The sequence below is a fragment of the Cibotium barometz genome, chromosome 43, assembly GCF_041138505.1.
Source record: "Cibotium barometz isolate CiBa-2024 chromosome 43, ASM4113850v1, whole genome shotgun sequence".
NCBI classification, from domain to species: domain Eukaryota; kingdom Viridiplantae; phylum Streptophyta; class Polypodiopsida; order Cyatheales; family Cibotiaceae; genus Cibotium; species Cibotium barometz.
In genome coordinates, this window is record NC_141088.1 from 47257894 (window position 1) to 47281873 (window position 23980).

Below are 23980 nucleotides of genomic sequence, written 5' to 3' on the forward strand. Positions count from 1 at the left end.
CCATGAACTCTGTCTTTTGGATACATATGCTCGAAGCATATCCTCCAAAATCTGATTCACTCTTTCAGTCTGGCTATCAGATTGAGGATGATCTGAGGAACTCAAATTCAAAGTTGTTTCCAACTTCTCAAAAACAAGTTTCCAAAAATCACTTCGTAAACTTAGAGTCCCTATCACCGACTATGTCCTGCAATAACCCGTACAGTCTAAACAATTGCTCGATAAACTGCCGTGCTAATTGCGTAGCTGTAATAGTCTTCCGGGTCGGTAAAAATCTAGCCATTTTTGTCAAGCGATCTACCACAACCCAAATAGAATCGTGGCCTTGATGTGTTCTTGGCAATCCGGTAATAAAATCCATGGAAATACTTTCCCATTTATTACCTGGGATTTGCAAAGGATGCAACAACCCAGCCTATCTCAAGCGTTCAGCTTTATTTGCCTGACAAATTTGACACTTGAGAACATAATCTTCTACATACCCTTTCATCTTTGGCCAATAAAAAGCGTGTTTCTAACGATAGTGTCGTGTGTACCCCAGGGTGTCCAGCAGAAGGGGCGTCGTGACACTTCTTAAGAATCTTGGACCTAAAGTGCGGGATCTGTGGTACACAAATTTTGTCATTAGGGAACAGTAAACGATTCCGAATCATCCATTGGCCTTCTGCAGCCTGAATGGTAGACTGCTCAGTCATCGAGTCTTGGTCAATCAATGAGCTCCCGTCCTGGATCTTCTGCCAAAATGGACCAAAATAACTATCAGTCCTGCAAAGCCCTCTCAATGACTGAAATAAGTCAGTAGAAATCTCGGTGAACGACAAAGTATTCACCTCTCTAATCCGACTAAGCGCATCTGCAAGACTATTCATGGACCCTTTCCGATAACGGATCTCAAAATCAAAATCTTACATTAACTCTGCCCAACGAGCTTTCCTTCCTCTCAAATCATCTGCATCACACACATACTTGATTGACTGATGATCAGTCAATACCACAAACTTGGAGCCATATAAATAATGTCTCCAAACCTTGAGAGCATGAATCACAGCATAAAGCTCCTTCTCAAGGGTTGGCCAACGAGATTGAGTGTCGTCATAGTTGTCACGGTACGAAAATACGATACCGTACGGGAATATTTGGTACGATATGAAATTTTGGGATACGGTACGATAAAATACGGTTTTTTAAATTAAAGAATACCTACAAACATAGACATTTTCAATTTGGAAGGGTAGAGTCTAGAGAAGTTGTTTCAAACCAAAATATCATTAAAAACAACTAAACAAGTTTGAAGTGACAAACAAAAGTACATAAAGTATAGAGGTGCGATGCGATCATGCGCGCTAGGCGCGAGGACAAAAAGAGAGGCTAGAGCCAAGGCCCAAGGAGAGACTAGACAAAGGCATCACTATCAGAGCTCTGGCTGAAATCATCCTCATGAGAAGAGGACACATCAGTGGCCTCGCCGAAGTCGCCATCGCTAAGAAGGTTGCCCTCATCATCGAACTCGGGCTCTCTAAGCTCATGTGAGAAGCCAAAGGGAGCATCCTCATATGCAAGAGCGAGTGTGGAGCTACCCGATCCATGCCGCACATAGGTATGCACTATGTCCCTGGGAGCACCACGAACCGTGCATCCACGGCTTCCTACTTGCACTCCTCTGCCACTACCTCCACGCCCACGACGAGTGCGAGTAGGTCATCGATCAAACGACTCGAGCTCTCGATAGATCTCTGCATAGATCCTCTCCTCCTCCTCATCCTGCACTTTGTTTACACTCTGAAGAGTGCCCCCCGTGAGCTTGAATGCATCCACATTCACCTACATTGTACAATGATCAAGTGACAAGCAATGTATTAGAATTTGGTTCCAAATTTCAATAAACATTGAAGTTTGAAATTTGAATGCTTATAACTTATAACTTATAAGTTGTAACTTATACCTGTCTCGCCGATTCCATCTTTTGCATTGCGCGCAGCATGCGCAAGTTAGCGCGGCAATACACTAGCCGCTCTAACTGTTGCGTGCTCAAGCGATTACGTAACTTCGTGTGTACAAGTGAGTAGAAACTCCAGTTCCTCTCACATGCACCTGAAGAGCAATCCTGAGCTAGGATTCTCAAAGCCACCTTTTGGAGGCTTGAGAGCGCATACCCAAATGTCTCCCACCAAAAGAGGGGCTTCACAAGGGATTCCCTCTTCCAACAGGTAGTAGATGCAAACGCGGCTCCTCCCCTTTGGTCATTGTAGCTTATGAGCTCCTCAAGGAACTTCCCATGGCGATCCTCCGGCAATGCTTTGGGCAAGTAAGCATCTCGGGCTTCAAGTAGCTCCACGTTGGTGAAGAGGGCGGGTGATTTGTAAGCCGGATGCAATAAAGCGGCAAGACCATGGATAGGTCTTCGCATCCACTTCCATCTCTTCTCCACAATGGCCAACATACCATCGCGCTTCTCCTCGTCGATGGAAGGAGAAACGCGTAACTCTGCTATGGCCTCTCTCATTAAGTGAACAAGAAGGCCCATGGTGGCTCCCTCCATGTCGGTCATCCGCAATACCCTATAGAAGGGCGTGACCGCAATGACAATAGTGCGGACCGACTGCCAAAACTCCTCCTTTAGGCAAAGCCGTTGCATGGCTTTGGCCTCCGCCGATTCTCGCTCATCCCACTCATTCCACATTGTGGAGACCACTGTTTGGCGAAGGGAGGATTTCACATCGTGGAGGCGCTCCAAGAGGAGCCACATGTAGGCGAAGCGTGTAGATGAAGGCTTCTTCAATTCCAACTTGCTATGTTCGCGGAACATGGCAAGCATCTTCACCTTTGTGGTGAAGAAGGTGACAATAGAGATAGCTTCGGTCATTACTTCCTTCATCCACACTAACTTGCCCATATCCTCCATGAGCAAGTCAATGCAATGGGAGGCACAAGGTGTCCATACTATGTAGGGATAGTCCTCCTCGAGCAACTTCCCCATCCGACGGCAATTTGAAGCGTTGTCGGTGATGACTTGCACCACGTTCTTCGATCCAACCTACATGTCACAATGCATATGAATGGATGCAATGAGCGTATGCGGTATGAGACTTGAGTCATGACTCATGATATAGCCACATATGATCATATCACATATACTAAAGCCTAAACTTTAAAGACTTTAGTGCAATTTGAAAGTTGAAACTTACCTCCATGATGGCTTGCTTGATATGGCGATATATGAATGCACCCGATGTTTTCCTCCCCGCCTTTTCGGAATCCATGCCCCGAACAAAGTATGTGCCAAGAGGGCAAGAGACAAGTATATTGATGATGCCTCTCTTCTTCCAGTCACTCCATCCGTCGGAGAGGATGCTACACCCATACTTGGACCATGCCGCCTGCACCGGATTGAGAGATCTATCGATTCTTTCCCTCTCGTCCACAAGCCTCTTCGTGCGCATGTCATGATAGGAGACGCCGGTCCATCCTTCACATGGGCCCACATTTGCAATGGCTTTCACCATTGACTTCCATTGATCTACCTTGAGCACATGGAATGAGAGATTGCACTCAATAATGGTGCGTGCAATCTCTATATCCGCTAGCCGTTGCCGTTCTCGGAGATGTGATAGAGAAGAAGAGAACCCCCCGGTGGCTTGGGCTAGAGTGGCTTGCCTCATGGGAGACTCAAGCCTTTGTCTCTTTGAGGAGGCGCAGGCGGCACCGATGGAGGTGGCACCGATGGAGGCAGCGGGGGAGGATGTATCACAAGGCGGGGAAATGACCTCATCATCCGCCCTTGAGCTTCTACCACTATCATAGTGAGCACCCAATCCACCCTTGATCTTGTTGAAGATCTCATCGGATATAGCAAGGGGGACTTCCTTGCATGGCACAACTTGCCCCCCCACCTTTCCAACATGTTGGAGAAGCCTAGTAACTCCACTTGTGTATTGTTTGCCACAATACTTACAAGTCCACCTATATGACTTGGACTTTCCATCGGCTTTCTCTACATGGATAGCATGCACATTGAAGGCTTCTTCTTCTCCCTTGTCATTGTAATAGAGAGAGAGAAGTTAGAAGATTCAAGAGATGGATAGGGTTGAGAGAGAGAGAGAGAGAGAGAGAGAGAGAGAGAGAGAGAGGCTTGAGAAAATGAGAGAGTGAGGCTTGAGTCTTGACTCTTGAGAGAGAGAGAGCCTAAAGGCTTGAGAGAGAGAGAGAGGCTTGAGAGAGGGCCTATGGGGGAGAGAGTGGCTTGAAAGTTGAGAGAGAGAGAGAGAGAGAGAGAGGGGGGCTTGATGGTCACTTGAGCAAGACTCAAGAGAGGGGGGGGCTTGATGGTCACGAATGAGAGGCTAGAGCTTTGAGAGAAGCTTAGGGGGTGGGCATTTTATAAGGGCATGTAGCATGTCCAATGGGCCAAGCAAACACATGGGCCACAAAGCATGCCCAAAACGGCCAGCAAACGGCTACAACAACGGGTATAAAATGGCTACAAAACTGCGAAAGAAATGGCGCAGTCGGCGGCGGCGCAACGGCTAAAAACGGGCAGATCCTGCATATCGTACCGTACGATATCGTACGAATTCGTACGGTATCGTACCGTACGAACAGGCTCGTACGCGTCAACCATGAGTGTCGTCTAGCTTTTTACTTTCAAAAGCAACCGGTCTACCATCTTGAAATAGAGCAGCCCCGATAGCTTAGTCACTGGCATCAGTTTCAAGAACATAAGGCCGACTAGGATCAGGCAATGCTAAGATAGGTTCTTCCTTGACTTTATCTTTCAAAAGTCTGAAGGCCATATCCAAATCGTTATTCCAAGTGATAGGCTGATTTGACTTACGTCCACGACCTTTCAATAAGTCGGTCATCGATAGTGTGAGCTGAGAGTACTCCCGTACAGATTTCCGAAGAAAAACAACAAAACCGAGAAAAGAATGAAGTTGTTTCACTGTTCGTGGTATAGGCAAGTCCAGAACCTTCTGAACTCGGTCATAGTCAATGCTCAATCCATCTCTAGTAGTTTGTGTCCCAAGTAAATGATGTCGGTCATAAAGAACTCACATTTACTTAACTTAGCATATAGTCGATTCTGTCTTAAAATAGATAAGACAATCGTGAGGTGTCTGACATGATCCTCAAGAGAGTACGACTATGTATCAAAATATCATCTAGGAACACCACCACAAATTTCCCCAAATGTTCACGAAAAAGATCGTACATCATTTGCTGGAAAGTGGCTGGAGCATTGGTTAACCCAAAAGGTAATACGAGAAACTCGTAATGGCCATACCTAGTCCGAAAGGCGGTTCTTTCGACATGCCTTTCATGAATATGTATCTGGTAATAGCCAGTACGTAAATCTATCTTCGTGAAATATTTCGCTCCTGCTAACCGGTCAATCAAGTCATCTGATCTAGGGAGAGGATAACGGTTCTTAATGGTCAGCTTGTTCAATCTCTTGTAATCTATACACATTCTCCAGGTATTGTCCTTCTTTCTCCTAACAACACAAGTGCACCCCAAGGTGATTTACTTGGACGGATCTGGCCCATCCTCAAATAATCTTCGAGTTGTTTAGCCAACTCATCTTCCTGCTCATCCTATAAGGTGGAATACTGACAGGATGAGCACCAGGGATCAAGTCAGTACGATGATCTACTGCCCGTTCAGGTGGTAAACCCGATGGCAGTTCCTTAGGAAATACATCTTGAAATGAATCAAGTATCTTCTGTAATTCTTTGCTTTCAAACACACTTAATTCATTTACATCCAAAGAAGGGATGAGAAAGGAAAAAAGTGGAATCAATACACAATGGAAAGCGGTATACAAAGAAGAATCCAATATATTTCCAAAATCAATTGTATTTACAAGAGGTCCCTGAGAGGGATGGATACAATCACCTAAAATACTATACTTTTTGTCCCTATGCTGAAAAGAAAAAATATGACTAGATAAATCTATCTGGACGTCAAGAGTCTTAAACCACTCAATCCCTAATAACAAGTCTACATTTTCCAGATGCATAACATAGCATTCCAGAGTATCTTTGTAGTCCTGAATCTGGGTTGGAAGCATCTCCACCTTGCGATCCCAATCTTGCCTTCCCGCGGGTAGACGTACCTCATAGATATGTCGTATCAAGACTCAATTTCTGCACAAGTTTGTAGTTAACAAAGTTATGCGAACTGCCAGGGTCTAAAAGAATGTGAATCTTATGGCCATTCACTTCTCCATAAACTCGGAGAAGATCATGCAAGCCAAATACTTTAGAATTGAACAGACAATCAGAACAAGTACTAGGGCGAGAAAGTACAGTAATTGACGTACCTGTCAAAGACAACTGGTTAGCTGCCTTTGGCTTGGGTCCTGCGTTTGTCTTGGTACCCTTTTGCTTTGGGCACTCGTTACGCATGTGTCCTTTTTCTTCGCAGATAAAACAACGTCCTTCCTTCTTGAGCTTTAAAGCCCTAAGGAGTCGTTTCTTCTTCGCTGGTGTCGAACTTGAATTCTTCGAAGGTTGGTCCGAAGACTTGCCTTCAGTCGTGTTAGCCACAGGTGCGGAGAACTTTATTTTATGCTTGTTCCCCTGCTCGGTAACGGGTTTCGACTTGGAAGAGACCATCGTATCATCATAGATACGAGCTGAATGAATGGCCTCGTCCAATGTTTTACATTTGTTATTTTTAACCTGTAATCGGTACGAGTCTGGTAAACCAGCTACGAAAAACCCCAAAAGAGTAGTGGGATCCATCTTTGTAGCTTTCATCTGCAAGTCACGAAACTTCTGGAGGTAGACCTTATAAGTGAGGTGCTGCGAGGTCATGGTCAAAGCTGAAAACCGGGTAACAACATCGTAATCATCCTCCTCCTTGAGGAATTCTTTCTTGAAAACGTCTTCGAATTGTGCCCAAGTCGTTGGCTTAGGGTTGAGTTCCTTCCACCAAAGCAAAGCTTTGCCGGACAGGAAACCTGCTGCTAACTGTATCTTCTTTCCGTCATCATATGGATGAAACTGAAAGTGAACTTGCCACTTATGTAGCCAAGTGTCCACGATCTCCTTGGTGCGCTGCTTTTGCTTGCCCCCGAACGGTTCCGGAGTAATGTTGGGGCCTAAAGCTGAAGCCAAGGTATCCATACCCGAGAAAGTAGAGAGGGTAGTGGTCAATAGAGCGATGGAGTTCTGCAAAGCTTGCATCTGGGCTGCGATTTGTGCCTGACGTTCCGTCGAAGAAGCTTCGAGAGCTACTTTGAACTCTTGGAAATCTGATTTTGACACAAAATCGTCAAAAAGATCGTCATCGGTACCTTCCGTATAGCCGGCAAGCCTTCGCGACCACACGGGGCTCCAACTCTGATTCTTGGGTCGACATCATGAAGAGGGTACGTGGAGAGAAAATTCGATCTTTGCACAATGAAAGTGCGAGCGAACTTGAGAGCTTGAGAGCTTGAAAACTTGAGAGATGTGTGGCAAGAAGCCCACTTGAGGGGTTTATAAAGGTTTCCCAAAAGCCAAAAAATCTCCAAAAGCTAAGCTTAGCTTTTGCTTTTGCTTTTGCTTTTGTGTTTTTTTTTCTTGAATAAATATATATATATATATATATATATGGAGATATATATTCTAAGTTCTAAAAAAAATAAACACTTTTAAACCTTGGAGAAGAGATGACTTTTAAATTTTTATAAAAAAATTTAAACTAAAAAAAAACGAAAGCCCAAAAATAAACGACTGCTTTCCTTTTTTTGCTTCCCTCCTGGATTGGCTGCCGCCGGTTGGCTGTCTGTGGATGTCACCATGGCCACCTGAACCGCAGGATCTGCCAGCGCCAGCCTATGTAAACGTGGCCTGGGCGTCGGCCTGCTGTGCGTGGTCTGGGCGCCGGCCTGCCGTGCGTGGCCTGGGCATCAGCCCGCCTTGCCTGGCCTGGGCGCCGGCCTGGCCTGGGCACCAGCCCGCCTTGCCTAGCCTGGGCGCCTACATGGCTTGGCTGCCTGGCCGCCTGGCTTGGCAGGCCTAGGCGCCTGCCAGCAGGGCCTTTCCGACCAGTAAGCTCACCCACCAGCAACACGTCAACCTTGTACTCTCACTCTCTCTCTGCCCAGTTCGCCCCTTTCGCCCCTCTACCCAGTTCGCCCCTTTCGCCCCTCTGCCCAGTTCGCCTCTCTGCCCAGTTCGCCTAAGGTTTGGCATTTTGCCAGTTCGCCTCTCTGCCCAGTTCGCCTAAGGTTTGGCATTTCGCCAGTTCGCCTCAGGCCTGGCCCCCCTTTCCCCACCCACCCTTGCTCAGGCCCCCAAGGCAGCAACATAACTCTCTCTCTCTCTCTCTCTCTCTCCTCCCTGCCTGTGGGAAGGACTGCAGAGTGATTTGGAGGAATGGCCCCGAGTCTCCAAGAGAAACTCGAGGCCCTCGAGATGGCAATGAAGGCCCTAATCAAGGAGAACAAGAAGACATCCGATTCCAACCTCAATGAGGTGGAAAACAAACTACATAGGCACATCATAGCTCTCGAAGCACGGGTCACGAACCTCGAACAAGAGAACACGGCACTCAAGGAGGAGGTGAGTGCATTGAAAGTGGAAATGGTAGCCATCAAGAATGCTGAGAAGGAAGAAAGAGAGATCAATGACAACACTCTCACGGCCATCAAAGAAGAGATCTCCAAGGAGATCACAAAGGACATGGAGGGAAAGCTCGAAGCTAAGCAGTCGGGATGGGTCGAGGTGGTGAAGAACATCCGTAAAGAAGTGAGGGAGGAGACTCAAAGGAAAGAAAACCAAATCATTCACACCACCATTGAGGAGGAGAAGATGAGGCATGCCCGCCGCCTCAACATTCGAGTCACAGGTATAGTCGAGACACCCGACTCCACTCCCGAGAAAGATGGACAGCTTCTATGCATGAAGCTCGGCTACAAGGAAGAGCACCCTCTCCCCTTCACCAAAGCATGGAGAGCCGGGAAAGACTCAACAGGCAAGCGAGCCCTCATCCTACAGTTTGCAGGAGAGACGGAGATCATGAGGAAGAGGGTCATACTACGGGGTTTAGAGGGAGCTCCTATTTTCTTGGATGATGATTTCACGAGGATGCAGCTTGAGCATAGGAGAACTTGCATGCCACGAGTCTTACACGCGAGGAGAGAAGGCAAGAAGGCCTTCTATCGAGATGGTCGGGTCATCATTGATGGCCGGCCCATGGATTAGCGGTTTGGGGCCTATGGGACACAGACCAGGCCACTGACAGAGGTACACATAGCAGTATGGAACTGTAATGGTTCACTATGGGTGCAGCCTGGACGACTGGAGCATGTTATGGAGAGGAGAGACATCATACTTCTGACAAAGACACATCAGAGCCCAGAGAGAGGGCTACCTCGAGTAGAGGGATTCCAGTGGGAGTCAGCATACAGGAGGACCACACGCCAGGGTACCTCGAGAGGGTCGGGGGGAGTAGCAGTCCTATTCAGACGGGAGCTACAGGGGAGACTGAGAGTGGTAGCACAGGATCCAGAGGCCAGATACATGTGGATCAGCTTACAGCTCTCACAGGACAGGGTTATATACATAGCTCTATGTTACTTTTCTCCGTCAGGATCCTCCTATGTCATTACAGAGGACATGCCACAGGAGGAGGAGACAGGAGCCTCGCCATACACTTGTCTGTCAGAGGAGATTATGCATTATTCTACACTAGGGGAAGTATTTCTTACGGGCGACTTCAATGCCCACACACAGAGCAGGCAGTGTGAGGTGTATGACTATGATGACATGGAGATCCTCCACCCTGTGGATCCAGAGGAGATAGGGGCTAGTCGAGCATCAGAGGACACTGGACCAGACAGAGGACATTATGGGGACCACTTACTAGAGTTGGGAGCCAGGCATCGTCTCGTTATTTATAACGGGATGCTACAGTGGCCGGGATCAGGAGGGCTGACATGCTTCCCACATGGGGGTCATACACGGACCGGAGGCACGGTGGTAGACTACATTATGGGGTCTTTGGAGGCATCACAGCTTGTCACCTCATTCTCCATTCCACCTCGTCGTATTGGGGCAGATCATACATACTTGGCATTTTCACTAGCCGGATCACCAGTATCACCAGCCCCCCACATACCGACGCCACACACTACCATCTACTTCACACATGACATGCCAGACATATACACTGGCAGAGTAGAGGATGGGCTCCTACTCATGGATCCCCTGGCATCTATGGATACCATTACAGCCCAGCTCGCATCACTCCTACACACGGCTGCATTACAGAGCTTCCCACATCGTGTACACTCGGGAGAGCTTGCGAGACTTGGGACTATGCCCCAGAACAGATGGTATGATGACGAGTGCAGAGCCCTATACTCACGGCTCCGCATACAGACATAGTTGCAAGCATTCTTTGCATTCGTGCATTCGCATTCGAGAATGCCGAGTTTGCAAAAGAATGCATTGAGGGTGGATGCATTCGCATTCGTGGCAGGTTAAAAAAATAATTTTTTTGGGCATAAATAGAATGTTCAAAGTCAATGCTTGAAAACACAATGAAAAACTTGAAAGCTTGAAACTTGAAATTGCAGGTCAAGTTTGCAGAGGGATGCAAACTGCAAACGTTTGCAATCGTTTGCAAACGTTTGCAACACCATGCATTCGCGAATGTTTGCAACTATGCATACAGAGAGCCTTGGGAGCCATCACAGAGCAGGAGTCGAGGAGAGAGATGAGGAGACTTACTCGCCGCAAAAGGCGGGCCTTCGCAGAGATACAGGAGCTAGAGATCTTTCATTTCTTCATGAGTAGAGATAGCCCTGTCTCATGGCGGCACTTCAGAGAGCCCCAGACCCCGACACCTATTGCAGACCCACAGACATGGCACACATATGCAGAGGGTCTATACCATGCCCCACAGCAGCCACCTATACTTCAGCCACAGGAGCCTCGACCTACCACAGCTAGCTTCTTTGCCCACTCGATGGTACAGGAAGCTATCCGCCGCCTACAGCATGGACGGGCCGCCAACCATATGGGCCTGCAGGGTGAGCATCTCATATATGCAGTAGATTCTTTAGCTCCTTTTCTTGCACACCTGTTTAACAGGGCACTAGCAGAGGGTTTGCCTGCGGAGTGGACGATGCACACCATTGTGCCGATTCACAAAACAGGGGATATGCTCGATCCGAGCAACTACAGGACGGTTATGGTTGGCCACGTGCTGGCCAAACTCTATGGTGCAGTGCTGGAGCAAGAGCTTAGCTTATATGCTGAGCGAGCAGGTTTACACTCATCAGGGCAGGCAGGCTTCAGGAGGGCTTTCTCTACCACTGACCATGTATTCACTTTGAGATGTATGATTGATCAGGCCAGAGTGAGGAAGAGAAAGCTCTATTGCTGCTTTGTGGATTTCCGCAAGGCATTTGACACAGTACCACGAGAGAGGCTCTTTCAGCGCCTGCAGTCTCTTGGCATACCAGCAGATATGACGTGGGACATCTATGCATTATATGAGCAGGTTTTTGGGCGAGTCAGATGTCCAGGAGGTATGTCCGAGACTATTGCTAGCACCATTGGTGTGAAGCAAGGATGCCCACTTTCCCCCACGCTATTTGGGTTATACATTGATGAGGTGGCTGACTTCATTACACGGGGAGGCGGAGATGGAGTTGATTTAGCAGGTACCTCAGTACATATTATGCTCTATGCTGATGATATTGTATTAGTGTCTGAGTCCCCAGGTGGTCTACAGCAGCATCTACATGCACTCGATGATTTCTGCACACAGAGGGGTCTTACTGTGAACCTTGGGAAAACCAAGGTTATGGTCTTTCATACATCGAGACAGGGCAGGAGTCAGCTGACATTCACTCTCGCAGGATGCCAGGTGGAGGTGGTGACATCATACGTGTACCTAGGGGTTACCTTCTCTGCAGCAGCCACACGCTTTACCATGGGTTCAGCAGCCAGAGCTAGATTGACACGGGGATATGCAGCATTGGCTATGCTAGAGAGACAGTGCCACCAGGCGCATTTTCAGGAGCCCCGGACGAAGGGGTGGCTATTTGACACATTAGTCACACTGGCATTGATGTATGGAGCAGCAGTATGGGCGCCAGGCCTTGCTACCCATTGGTGGACACAGATAGAGAGACCACAGGCCCTCATGATGGCACGCATGATACGCAGCAAACCGTCAGTACCTCATGACATTATCCGAGCAGAGTTTGCTGTGCCTCCTATGATGGTAGAGGCCATATTCCAGACTATATGCCTGCTAGACAGATTCAGAGAGATGCCACAGGACAGATTATCATACAAAGCTTTTCAGGCATCTAGACAGTTGGTTGAGGCAGGAGACAGAGGATCATGGTATGCACAGGTCACACATTGGTTCTCACAGCATGGCCTAGACATGGATCATCTACCACCATTCCAGTATGACAGGGATGCACCACATATCCGTCTCTCTCATAGTGAGAGGAACAAAGTATTGAGACAGGATCTATGGCAGCTCTATACACGAGACATGGATATCGCCTACACAGCCTCTTCCACCCGAAGATGCTATACTACAGAGATCACTTCATGAGTATCACTGATGATGGATTTATAGAGAGGCCTAGATACATGGAGGGTTTTTACCACACGGCTCCCGAGTGGCTTTTGGTCAGCTCAGAGTTTCATCACACTGATTGGAGATTGAGACTGGCAGAGCAGCACGGATCCCCCGAGAGGAGAGGGTATGCAGATTATGCAGAGAGGAGGTGGAGAGTGAGGAGCATTATGTATGCAGATGCAGAGCATATACAGCCATCTATCCCATTTTATTCAGAGAGCCACATTCCCTACGCCAGATCTTTGAGGCAGCAGACCAGCGCATACTGGGGAGATACATTCTAGACATACAGCGCCACAGAGAGACATTATTACAGGCTCAGACAGCTCCAGAGGGGGGGCGACAGACACAGATTACTACATTTTTTCAGAGATCCATACCCCTCCCAGCCCCTACACGGCAAGGAATTACTCTCTAGAGAGCAGAGACACTTAGAGCCCGCAGGAGACAGAGGACACCTGGCTTTCGGACACCACGCCTATACCAGAGAGAGATGACAGAGATCAGAGCTCAGTTTCACAGAGAGGGTGCGAAGCGACTGGCTCGCTTCAGAGCACACCCAGGCATGTTCTTCAGGGAGCTGTGGACACCCCCTTCACTGATGTATACCATTTTATACCCCCAGTATGGTACAGGATGGAGCTAGCTAGGTTGCATATCATGATTGTATACTCCATGCATATAGCTTTGCATTCTCCTAGTAGTAGAGCTCCATCCCCTGCACACCCAGATTCAGCTTTTTTATTCAGTACTTTTTCATTTTGTTGGGATGACAGAGGATACCCCATTCAGGTACTCCGATTTGTCTCATAGGCCGAGTTCGGTCTTTTGGAAGACGTTAATAAAATCTTTCTTTCTTTCTTTCTTTCTCTCTCTCTTACGCGTTTATCAAAAGCAAACGTGCTTTTTTTTCTTCTCTCTCTCTCTCTACAGTACATGCAACTGCACAACCGATTTAGGCCTCTTCCTCATGCAAATCAACGACCCTACTTAGACTACCACCTCCCATCAACATGGGTTTCTTTGATGAAGGAAAACACATACTATTCTTATCTACAGTATGCACAAAAAAAACAGCAAGCTTTTTAACACATACCTTTCTTCGACCTCTTCTTCTCTACCTATCCCCACGGATCTCCTCGTGATCGGTCTTGGTTCGAAACTCGAATCCTGCAAACAAACGAACAAACAAACAAGCAAGGGGGTGCAGGCCTGACTCACCTCCCAACCATGACAGCCGTGGGGCGAGCCCACAATCTTGGCTGTCCCCACCGAGCCAAGAGCTGAGCTAACTAGGATGACGTACTGACCAATCTCCTCCTCGCGACGTCCCATACCGCCACGAAGCTGCCCTCGCGGGCCTCGAGACTGCTGTCGGCCTCAGCTGCGTAAAGCAGGTGCACGTCTGCACTAGATCCAGGCTCCAAGACCATAGAGCTCTCACAAACTCGCGAAACTCTCTATATCCCAATAACTAACCTTGGCCACCCTTTTATAGGCTCTTGGCCGGTCATCGGGCGTCCACACTTGGGCGCCCGCCCGTCCATACTTGGGTGCCCGCCCGTTAGTATATCCCTAACTCAGCTCATCAATCAGCTTGCCTAGTTCCAAGCTTCCCCAAGCCTCGAAACTAGTCTTGCGTGCGTGTAGCACACGGTAGATACACACTGTGCACATGACACCCATGGTGAAGCGCAGAGAGGGTAACCCCTAGGTACACGTATGATGACACCACCTCCACCTGGCGTCCTACGAGAGTGAATGTTAGCTGACTCCTGCCGTGTCTCGATGTATGAAAGACCATAACCTTGGTTTTCGCAAGGTTCACAGTAAGACCCCTCCGTGTGCAAAAATCATCGAGTGCATGTAGATGCTGCTGGAGACCTCCTGGAGACCTCCTGGAGACTCAGACACTAATACAATATCATTAGCATAAAGCATAATATGTACTGAGGTACCTGCTAGATCAACTCCATTTCCGCCTCCTCGTGTAATGAAGTCAGCCACCTCATCAATGTATAACCCAAATAGTGTGGGGGAAAGTGGGCATCCTTGCTTCACACCAATGGTGCTAGCAATAGTCTCGGACATATCTCTTGGGCATCTGACTCGCCCAAAAACGTGCTCATATAATGCATAGATGCCCCATGTCATATTTGTTGGTATGCCAAGAGACTGCAGGCGCTGAAAGAGCCTCTCTCGTGGTAGTGTGTCAAATGCCTCTTGTGGAAAGAGGCGCTGAAAGAGCCTCTCTCGTGGTACTGTGTCAAATGCCTTTTGCGGAAATCCACAAAGCAGCAATAGAGCTTTCTCTTCCTCACTTTGGCCTGATCAATCATACATCTCAAAGTGAATACATGGTCAGTGGTAGAGAAAGCTCTCTTGAAGCCTGCCTGCCTTGATGAGCGTAAACCTGCTCGCTCAGCATATAAGCTAAGCTCTTGCTCCAACACTGCACCATAGAGTTTGGCCAACACGTGGCCAACCATAACTGTCCTGTAGTTGCTCGGATCGAGCATATCCCCTGTTTTGTGGATCGGCACAATGGTGTGCATCGTCCACTCCGCAGGCAAACCCTCTGCTAGTGCCCTGTTAAACAAGTGTGCAAGAAAAGGAGCCAAAGAATCTACTGCATATATGAGATGCTAACCCTATAGGCCCATATGGTTGGCGGCCCATCCATGTTGTAGGCGGCGGATAGCTTCCTTTACCATCGAGTGGGTAAAGAAGCTAGCTGTGGTAGGTCGAGGCTTTTGTGGCTGAGGTATAGGTGGTTGCTATGGGGCGTGGTATAGGCCCTCTGCATATGTGTGCCATGTCTGTGGGTCTGCAATGGGTGTCGGTGTCCGGGGCTCTCTGAAGTGCCGCCATGAGATAGGGCTATCTCTACTCATGAAGAAATGGAAGATCTCTAGCTCCTGTATCTCTGCGAAGGCCCGCTTTTTGCGGCAAGTAAGTCTTCTCATCTCTCTCCTCGACTCCTGCTCTGTGATGGCTCCCAAGGCTCTCTGTATGCGGAGCCGTGAGTATAGGGCTCTGCACTCGTCATCATACCATCTGTTTTGGGGCATAGTCCCAAATCTCGCAGGCTCTCCTGAGTGGACACGATGTGGGAAGCTCTGTAATGCAGCCGTGTGTAGGAGTGATGCCAGCTGGGCTGTAAGGGGATCCATAGGTGCTAGGGGATCCATGAGTAGGAGCCCATCCTCTACTTTGTGACGAGTGTATATGTCTGCCATGTCATGTGTGAAGTAGATGGTAGTGTGTGGCGTCGGTATGTGGGGGACTGGTGATACTGGTGATCCGGCTAGTGAAAAAGCCAAGTATGTATGATCTGCCCCAATAGGACGAGGTGGGATGGAGAATGAGGTGACCAGCCGTGATGCCTCCAAAGACCCCATAATGTAGTCTACCACCGTGCCTCCGGTCCGTGTATGACCCCCATGTGGGAAGCATGTCAGCCCTCCTGATCCCGGCCACTGTAGCATCCCGTTATAAATAACGAGACGATGCCTGGCTCCCAACTCTAGTAAGTGGTCCCCATAATGTCCTCTGTCTGGTCCAGTGTCCTCTGATGCTCGACTAGCCCCTATCTCCTCTGGATCCACAGGGTGGAGGATCTCCATGTCATCATAGTCATACACCTCACACTGCCTGCTCTGTGTGTGGGCATTGAAGTCGCCCGTAAGAAATACTTCCCCTAGTGTAGAATAATGCATAATCTCCTCTGACAGACAAGTGTATGGCGAGGCTCCTGTCTCCTCCTCCTGTGGCATGTCCTCTGTAATGACATAGGAGGATCTTGATGGAGGAAGTAACATAGGGCTATGTATATAACCCTGTCCTGTGAGAGCTGTAAGCTGATCCACATGTATCTGGCCTCTGGATCCTGTGCTACCACTCTCAGTCTCCCCTGTAGCTCCCGTCTGAATAGAACTGCTACTCCCCCCGACCCTCTCGAGGTACCCTGGCGTGTGGTCCTCCTGTATGCTGACTCCCACTGGAATCCCTCTATTCGAGGTAGCCCTCTCTCTGGGCTCTGATGTGTCTTTGTCAGAAGTATGATGTCTCTCCTCTCCATAACATGCTCCAGTCATCCAGGCTGCACCCATAGTGAACCATTACAGTTCCATACTGCCATGTGTATCTCTGTCAGTGGCTGGGTCTGTGTCCCATAGGCCCCAAACTGCTAATCCATGGGCTGGCCATCAATGATGACCCGACCATCTCGATAGAAGGCCTTCAATGATGACCCGACCATCTCGATAGAAGGCCTTCTTGCCTTCTCTCCTCGCGTGTAAGACTCGTGGCATGCAAGCTCTCCTATGCTCTAGCTGCATCCTTGTGAGATCATCATCCAAGAAAATAGGAGCTCCTTCTAAGCCTCATAGTATGACCCTCTTCCTCATGAAGATAGTGCGTGCCTCCACATCCCGAAACTGGATGATGAGAGCTCTCGTCTTTGTCATGTCTTTCCCGGCCCTCCAATCTTGGAGGAAAGGGGGGGGGGGGGGTCCCTCATGTGAGTGTCCAAGTTGTGTGCATAGTGTCCGCCCATCCCCCTCGGGGGTAGAGTCGGCTACCTCGGGAATCCCCGTTTCACTTCCTTTTTGATGTTCCTCTTCACCACTTCTACCCAACCCTCCCTTGTTGCCTCCATCTTACCTTCTAGGCTCTTGGTGATTGCCTTGGTGAGTTCCTCTATGATGGCCTCTTTGTCAACTTCCACAATCTCCCCCTCCTCCTATGGTGGTCGGTCCTGGAGAGAGAGAGAAGGACATAGTATTGGGTCCCGAATACCCTCTGTAGGGCCCCACCACGAAGGGTGTATTTGCTTTTATTAGAATGATGCAAAAACTGAAATAAAATAATGACCCTTTGATCAGCTTCAGCACTTGGTGAAATATGAGATGAATGACCTGAAAATATGTCATGGGTATTTATACCCCTCCAGGGTGCTGGTCGGCTGTCTAAAACCAGGTGACTGTTTATAATAAACCTCACGACCTGAATAAATAGCATTTAATGCTAAAAAAGCTTGTGCATCACACAAATAGGTGCTGGCCACCATGCGCATGAGTTTTTGGCTGCTGGGCAGCCTGTGTGGGCTGCCCCACACCTGGCCTACAGCCCTCTAGGGGCTGGGTACCCTGTCGGCTGCCTGTCCAGGGGCCCTAGGGCTGGCCTACAGCCCTTACAGCCCATCCCATGGTTGGTGGGCACAGCCAAGGCCTTCCTGGCCCTATGGGGGTGGTTCTACACCTCCACCATGCCCACATATCTTGCCTTGGGGTAGCCCTATGGGCTGGCCCCTTTCCTATATGCAAACCCTAACTGTCTACACAGTGGTCTGGGATCCAGCATCATACCAGATACACATAACCACTGACATCATTCCAGAGGGAGACTCACAGCGCGGACTGGCACTGTTTCATGTGCAGGACAATGCACACTTGACCTTGGACGCATGTGCAGGACAATGCACACCTGACCTTGGACGCATGTGCAGGACAATGCACACCTGACCTCGGACGACTGGAGTGGGACCTTGGTTGACTCATCCCGGATTGGGCTCACATGGGACCAGTTTTCCCCGCCAAGTCCTGCACCTTATGTACAGATATCTCTACGTGGCATCCAAGTGCGGGATGCACGTGACATCCCCTTTTGCTTAACTTGACGAAAGCTGCATAGTCTCCAAATAATCTGTCAATAATGCCGAATAGTTGTCGAAAAACTCTTTGTCAAGCCATACCGCTTCGTGGGTCCCTTGGTCCTGAAACTTTGTGAGGAACTGTCTTTGTCTTCGGCTTGAGCCGTGCTTGAAGCGGTGCAAAAGGATTTGTTCTGGAACCATAACTTCAGCTTCATCAATGATATCTGGTTTCGCCTCGTCTTTTAACTTCTGAAGGAATCGGACTTGCATATGGTTTTAACCAACTGACGTGGAACACATCGTGCATAGTCCAACTCGGAGGTAGCTTTAACTTCATTCAAACCTCGTTAATCTTTCTCTGGATGGGAAAAGGTCCGAAGCTCCTGAAAGATAACTTTGGGAATTCTTGCCCACCTGTTTCAACCTTTGCTTCATAATCCGAAGATAAACCCAATCCCCTTCATATCCCTTCGGTCTTTATTAGCCTATTGAGTGTAGGCCTCTTGCGCTTTAGCCAACCTGTCCTTTACTGACTCCAAAATCTCATGGTAAGACTTTGTCAATCTATTCACTTCAGGTACTGAAGACGAGGTCCTGCTTAATATCGACTGGAATGGTCTTCCAAATGCTGCCTCATATGAAGAAAAAGAATCATTCAAAATAGCTTGAACTAAAGGCAAATATGATTCCCACTTACCTTGCTGATCGTGGATATAACACTTCAGCACATCAAAGGCCAATTGGTTGTAGATCTCTGTCTGGCTGTCCGTCTGTGGATGAAATGCACTAGAAAAATTCAATTTAGTACCAAAGTTATCAAACAATGCCCTCCAAAAATGATTGGTAAACTTGGTATCTCAGTCTGACACTATGTTCCTAGGAATCCCGCCAATCGGGTACCAATGCCGAATGAACAATTGGGCAACATCCTCGGCGGTCGCATTGGCCCTGCCTGGAATAAGCATAACAAATTTACTAAATCTATCAACTATAGTCAAGCACTGAGTATTACGCTTACTCGGACTGGGAGGCAGATTCGTGACAAAATCCATCGAAATATCTTGGAAAGGTCCCTCAAGAATTGGCAAGGGCTATAACAATCCTATCTTCTTCCCACGAGGAGCTTTCACCTTTTGACAAATGTCACAGTGTTGTACATATGAAAACACATATGGACGGGTGGGCGTCCAAGTGTGAACGCCCGATGACCGGCCAAGAGCCTATAAAAGGGTGGCCAAGGTTAGTCATTAGTCATATAGAGTCTCGCGTGATTTGTGAGAGCTCTATGGTATGAAGCCTGGATCTAGTGCAGACGTGCACCTGCTTTACGCAGCCGAGGCCAGCAGCAATCTTGAGGCCCGCGAGGGTAGCTTCGTGGTGGTATGGGACGTCACACGAGGTGGAGATTGGTCGGTACGTCAACCGAGTTAGCTCAGCTCGTGGCTCGGTGGGGACAGCCAAGACTGTGGGCTTGCCCACGGCTGTCATGGTTGGGAGGTGAGTCAGGCCTGCACCCCCTTGTTGTTTGTTTGTTTGCAGGTTTCGACTCTTGTACCAGGAGCGTTCCACGAGGAGATCCGGTGGGGTTTTGACAGTGGTATCAGAGCGTGCCTCGTGAACAAGCAAGTCGGTAGGTAGAGAAGATGAGGTCGAAGAAAGGTATGTGTTCAAGAAGCTTGCTGTTTTGTTTATGCATGTTGCTGTTTTTTCAGATAGTATGTGCTTTTTCATCAAAGAACCCGTGGTGGAGAAGGTGGTCTAGTAGGGCTGATTTGTTTTGCAAGAAGAAGACTGAAGATGCTTGTGTAGTCGCATGAACAAGTCGGGTGAGAAAACAGAAACAAAAAAGCATATTCGTTTTTTGTTTGAACGAGAGAGAGAAAGCGTGAGATGTGGTCGTGTGCTGGTCTTGTGCTGTTGGAGGGCGGTCGCGTGCTGGTCGTATGCTGTTGTAGGCTATGCAGGCGACTAGGCCTACGCAGGCAGGCGCCCAGGCCAGGCTGGCAGCCGGCCAGGCCTATGTAAGCGGCCAGGCCTACGTTGGCTGGCGGCCAGGGGCCAAGCCTAGGCGAAGTCTGGCGCACATAGGCAAGGACACCCGGGCGTAGGCGGCGCCGGCAGCACGGTAGGCAACGGCAGCAACGCAGGCATCGGCAGCGCTAAATCCAGGAGGGAAAAAAAACAGTAAAAGCATTTGCCGATTTGGGATTGCTTTCGTTTTTTTTTTTATAAAGATTAGACTTTTTTTTAAGAGTTTAAAGGCCTCCCTTAAGGTTTAAAGATGTGTTTTTTTAAAGAAACCAAAATATATATATATATATATATATATAACACAAAAGCAAAAGCTCAAGTTGCTTTTGGGGCAGGTTATATAAACGCCTTAAGTGGGCTTCTTGCCACACATCTCTCAAGTTTTCAAGCTCTCAAGCTCTCAAGTTCCCTCGCACTTTTATTGTGCAAAGATCGAAATTTCTCTCCGCTTGTCCTCTTCAAGATGTCGACCCAAGAATCGGAGTTGGAGCCCCTTGTCGAACGCGAAGGCTTGCCGGCTCTACGGAAGATACCGATGCCGATCTTTTTGACGATTATGTGTCAAAATCTGATTTCCAAGAGTTCAAAGTAGCTCTCAAAGCTTCTTCTTCGGAACGTCAGGCAAATCGCCGCCCAGATGCAAGCCTTGCAGAACTCCATCTCTCTTGACCACTACCCTCTCTACTCTTTCGGGTATGGATACCTTGGCCTTTGCTTTAGGCCCCAACATTACTCCGGAACCGTTCGGGGGCATGCAAAAGCAGCGTACCAAGGAGATCGTGGACACATGGCTAAATAAGTGGCAGATCCATTTTCAGTTTCATCCATATGATGATGGAAAAAAGATCCAGTTAGCAGGAGGTTTCCTCTCAGGCAAAGCTTTGCTTTGGTGGAAGGAACTCAACCCTAAGCCAACGACTTGGGCACAATTTGAAGACGTCTTCAAGAAGGAATTCCTTAAGAAAGAGGATGATTATGATGTTGTTGCCCGGTTTACCGCTTTGACCATGACCTCGCAGCACCTCACTTATGAGGTCTACCTCCAGAAGTTTAGGGACTTGCAGATGAAAGCTACAAAGATGGATCCCACTACTCTTTTGGGGTTCTTCGTAGTTGGTTTACCAGACTCATACCGTTTACAGGTTAAAAATAACAAATGCAAAACATTGGACGAAGCCATTCATTCAGCTCGTATCTATGATGATACGATGGTCTCTTCCAAGTCTAAACCCGTTCCGAGCAGGGGAACAAGCATAAAAGAAAGTTCTCCGCACCTATGGCAGGAAAGTCTTCGGACCAACCTTCGAAGAATTCAAGTTCGACACCAGCGAAGAAGAAGCGACTCCTTAAGGCTTTAAAGCTCAAGAAGGAGGGACCCTGTTTCATCTACGAAGAAAAAGGACACATGCGTAACGAGTGCCCGAAGCAAAAGGGTGCAAAGACCAATGCAGGACCCAAGCCAAAGGCAGCTAACCAGTTGTCTTTGACAGGTACGTCAGTTACTGTACTTTCTCGCCCTAGTACATGTTCTGATTGTTTGTTCAACTCTAAAGTTTTTGGCTTACATGATCTTCTCCGAGTTTATGGAGAAGTGAATGGCCATAGAATTCACATTCTTCTAGACCCTGGCAGCTCACACAACTTTGTTAACTACAAACTTGTGCAAAAATTGAGTCTTGATGCGACACCCAGCGATCATACCTATGAGGTACGCTTACGTGCGGGAAGGCAAGTATGGGAACGAAAGGCGGAGATGCTACCAATTCAGATTCAGGACTATAAAGATACTCTGAAATGCTATATTATGCACCTAGAAAATGTAGACTTGTTATTAGGGATTGAGTGGTTTAAGACTCTTCAAGTCCAGATAGATTGGTCTAGTCTTATTTTTTCTTTCCAGCATAGGAACACCCAGTATAGTATTTTAGGTGATTGTATACATCCCTCTCAGCAGGGACCTCTTGTAAATACAGTTGATTTTGGAAATATAATGGATTCTTCTTTGTTTACCGCTTTCCATTGTGTATTGATTTCACTTTCTTCATTTCTCATACCTTCCATGGATGTCAATGAATTAAGTGTGTTTGAAAGCAAAGAATTAAAGAAGATACTTGATTCGTTTCAAGATGTATTTCCTAAGGAACTGCCATCGGGTTTACCACCTGAAAGGGCAGTAGATCATCGTATTGACTTGATCCCTAGTGCCCATCCTGTCAGTATTCCACCTTACAGGATGAGCCAAGTTGAGGAAGATGAGTTGGCTAAACAACTCGAAGATTATTTGAGGATGGGTCAGATCCGTCCAAGTAAATCACCTTGGGGTGCACTTGTGTTGCTTAGGAGGAAGAAGGACAACACTTGGAGAATGTGTATAGATTACAAGAGATTGAACAAGCTGACAATTAAGAACCGTTATCCTCTCCCTAGATCAGATGACCTGATTGACCGGTTAGTAGGAGCGAAATATTTCACGACGAAGAAAGATTTACGTACTGGCTATCACCAGATATGTATTCATGAAAGGCATGTCGAAAGAACCGCCTTTCGGACTAGGTATGGCCATTACAAGTTTCTCGTATTACCTTTTGGGTTAACCAATGCTCCAGCCACTTTCTAGCAAATGATGACAGCAAATGATAAACAATCTTTTTCGTGAACATTTGGGAAAATTTGTGGTGGTATTCTTGGATGATATTTTGATATATAGTCGTACTCTTGAGGATCATGTTAGACACCTCACGATTGTCTTATCGATTTTAAGATAGAATCGACTATATGCTAAATTAAGTAAATGTGAGTTCTTTATGACAGAAATCATTTACTTGGGACACAAGATCACTAGAGATGTTTGAGCATTGACCGAGTTCAGAAGGTTCTGGATTGGCCTATACCGCGAACAGTGAAACAACTTCGTTCTTTTCTCGATTTTGTTGTTTTTCTTCGGAAATCTGTGTGGGAGTACTCTCAGCTCACACTACCAATGACCGACTTATTGAAAGGTCGTGGACGTAAGTCAAATCATCCTATCACTTGGAATAACGATTTGGATATGGCCTTCAGACTTTTGAAAGATAAAGTCAAGGAAGCATCTATCTTAGCATTACCCGATCCTAGTCGGCCTTATGTTCTTGAAACTGATGCCAGTGACTATGCCATCGAGGCTGCTCTATTTCAAGATGGTAGACCGGTTGCTTTTGAAAGTAAAAAGCTAGACGACACTCAATCTCATTGGCCAACCCTTGAGAAGGAGCTTATGCTGTGATTCATGCTCTCAAGGTTTGGAGACATTATTTATATGGCTCCAAGTTTGTGGTATTGAACAGTCAATCAAGTATGTGTGTGATACGGATGATTTGAGAGGAAGGAAAGCTCGTTGGGCTGAGTTAATGCAAGATTTTGATTTTGAGAGCCGTTATCAAAAAGGGTCCATGAATAGTGTTGTAGATGCGCTTAGTCAAATTAGAGAGGTGAATGCTTTGTCGTTCACCAAGATTTCTACTGACTTATTTCAGTCATTGAGAGGGCTTTGCAGGATTGATAGTTATTTTGGTCCATTTTGGCATAAGATCTAGGACCGGAGCTCATTGATTGACTAAGACTCAATGACTGAACAGCCTACCATTTAGGCTGTAGGAGGCCAGTGGATGATTTGGAATGGTTTACTATTTCGTAATGACAAAATTTGTGTACCACAGA

The 23980-nt window shown here is 47.6% G+C and overlaps 2 pseudogenes across 3 annotated transcripts in view; one reads left to right on the plus strand and one right to left on the minus strand.

The window, feature by feature from the left end:
* LOC147613986 (pentatricopeptide repeat-containing protein At1g11290, chloroplastic pseudogene) overlaps positions 1-23980 on the plus strand; it is a 291042-nt pseudogene that overhangs the window by 26971 nt on the left and 240091 nt on the right. Inside the window, exon 3 of one of the 3 annotated variants that reach the window (XR_015263288.1) lies at positions 13016-13110. The exons of the other annotated variants lie outside the window; for them this stretch is intronic. The product of XR_015263288.1 is annotated as a pentatricopeptide repeat-containing protein At1g11290, chloroplastic pseudogene, transcript variant X2 (transcript). Of the gene's footprint in view, positions 1-13015; positions 13111-23980 lie in introns of those variants that run through there. 3 annotated transcript variants of the gene reach the window in all.
* On the minus strand, positions 1356-3236 carry LOC147613987 (uncharacterized; annotated as a pseudogene).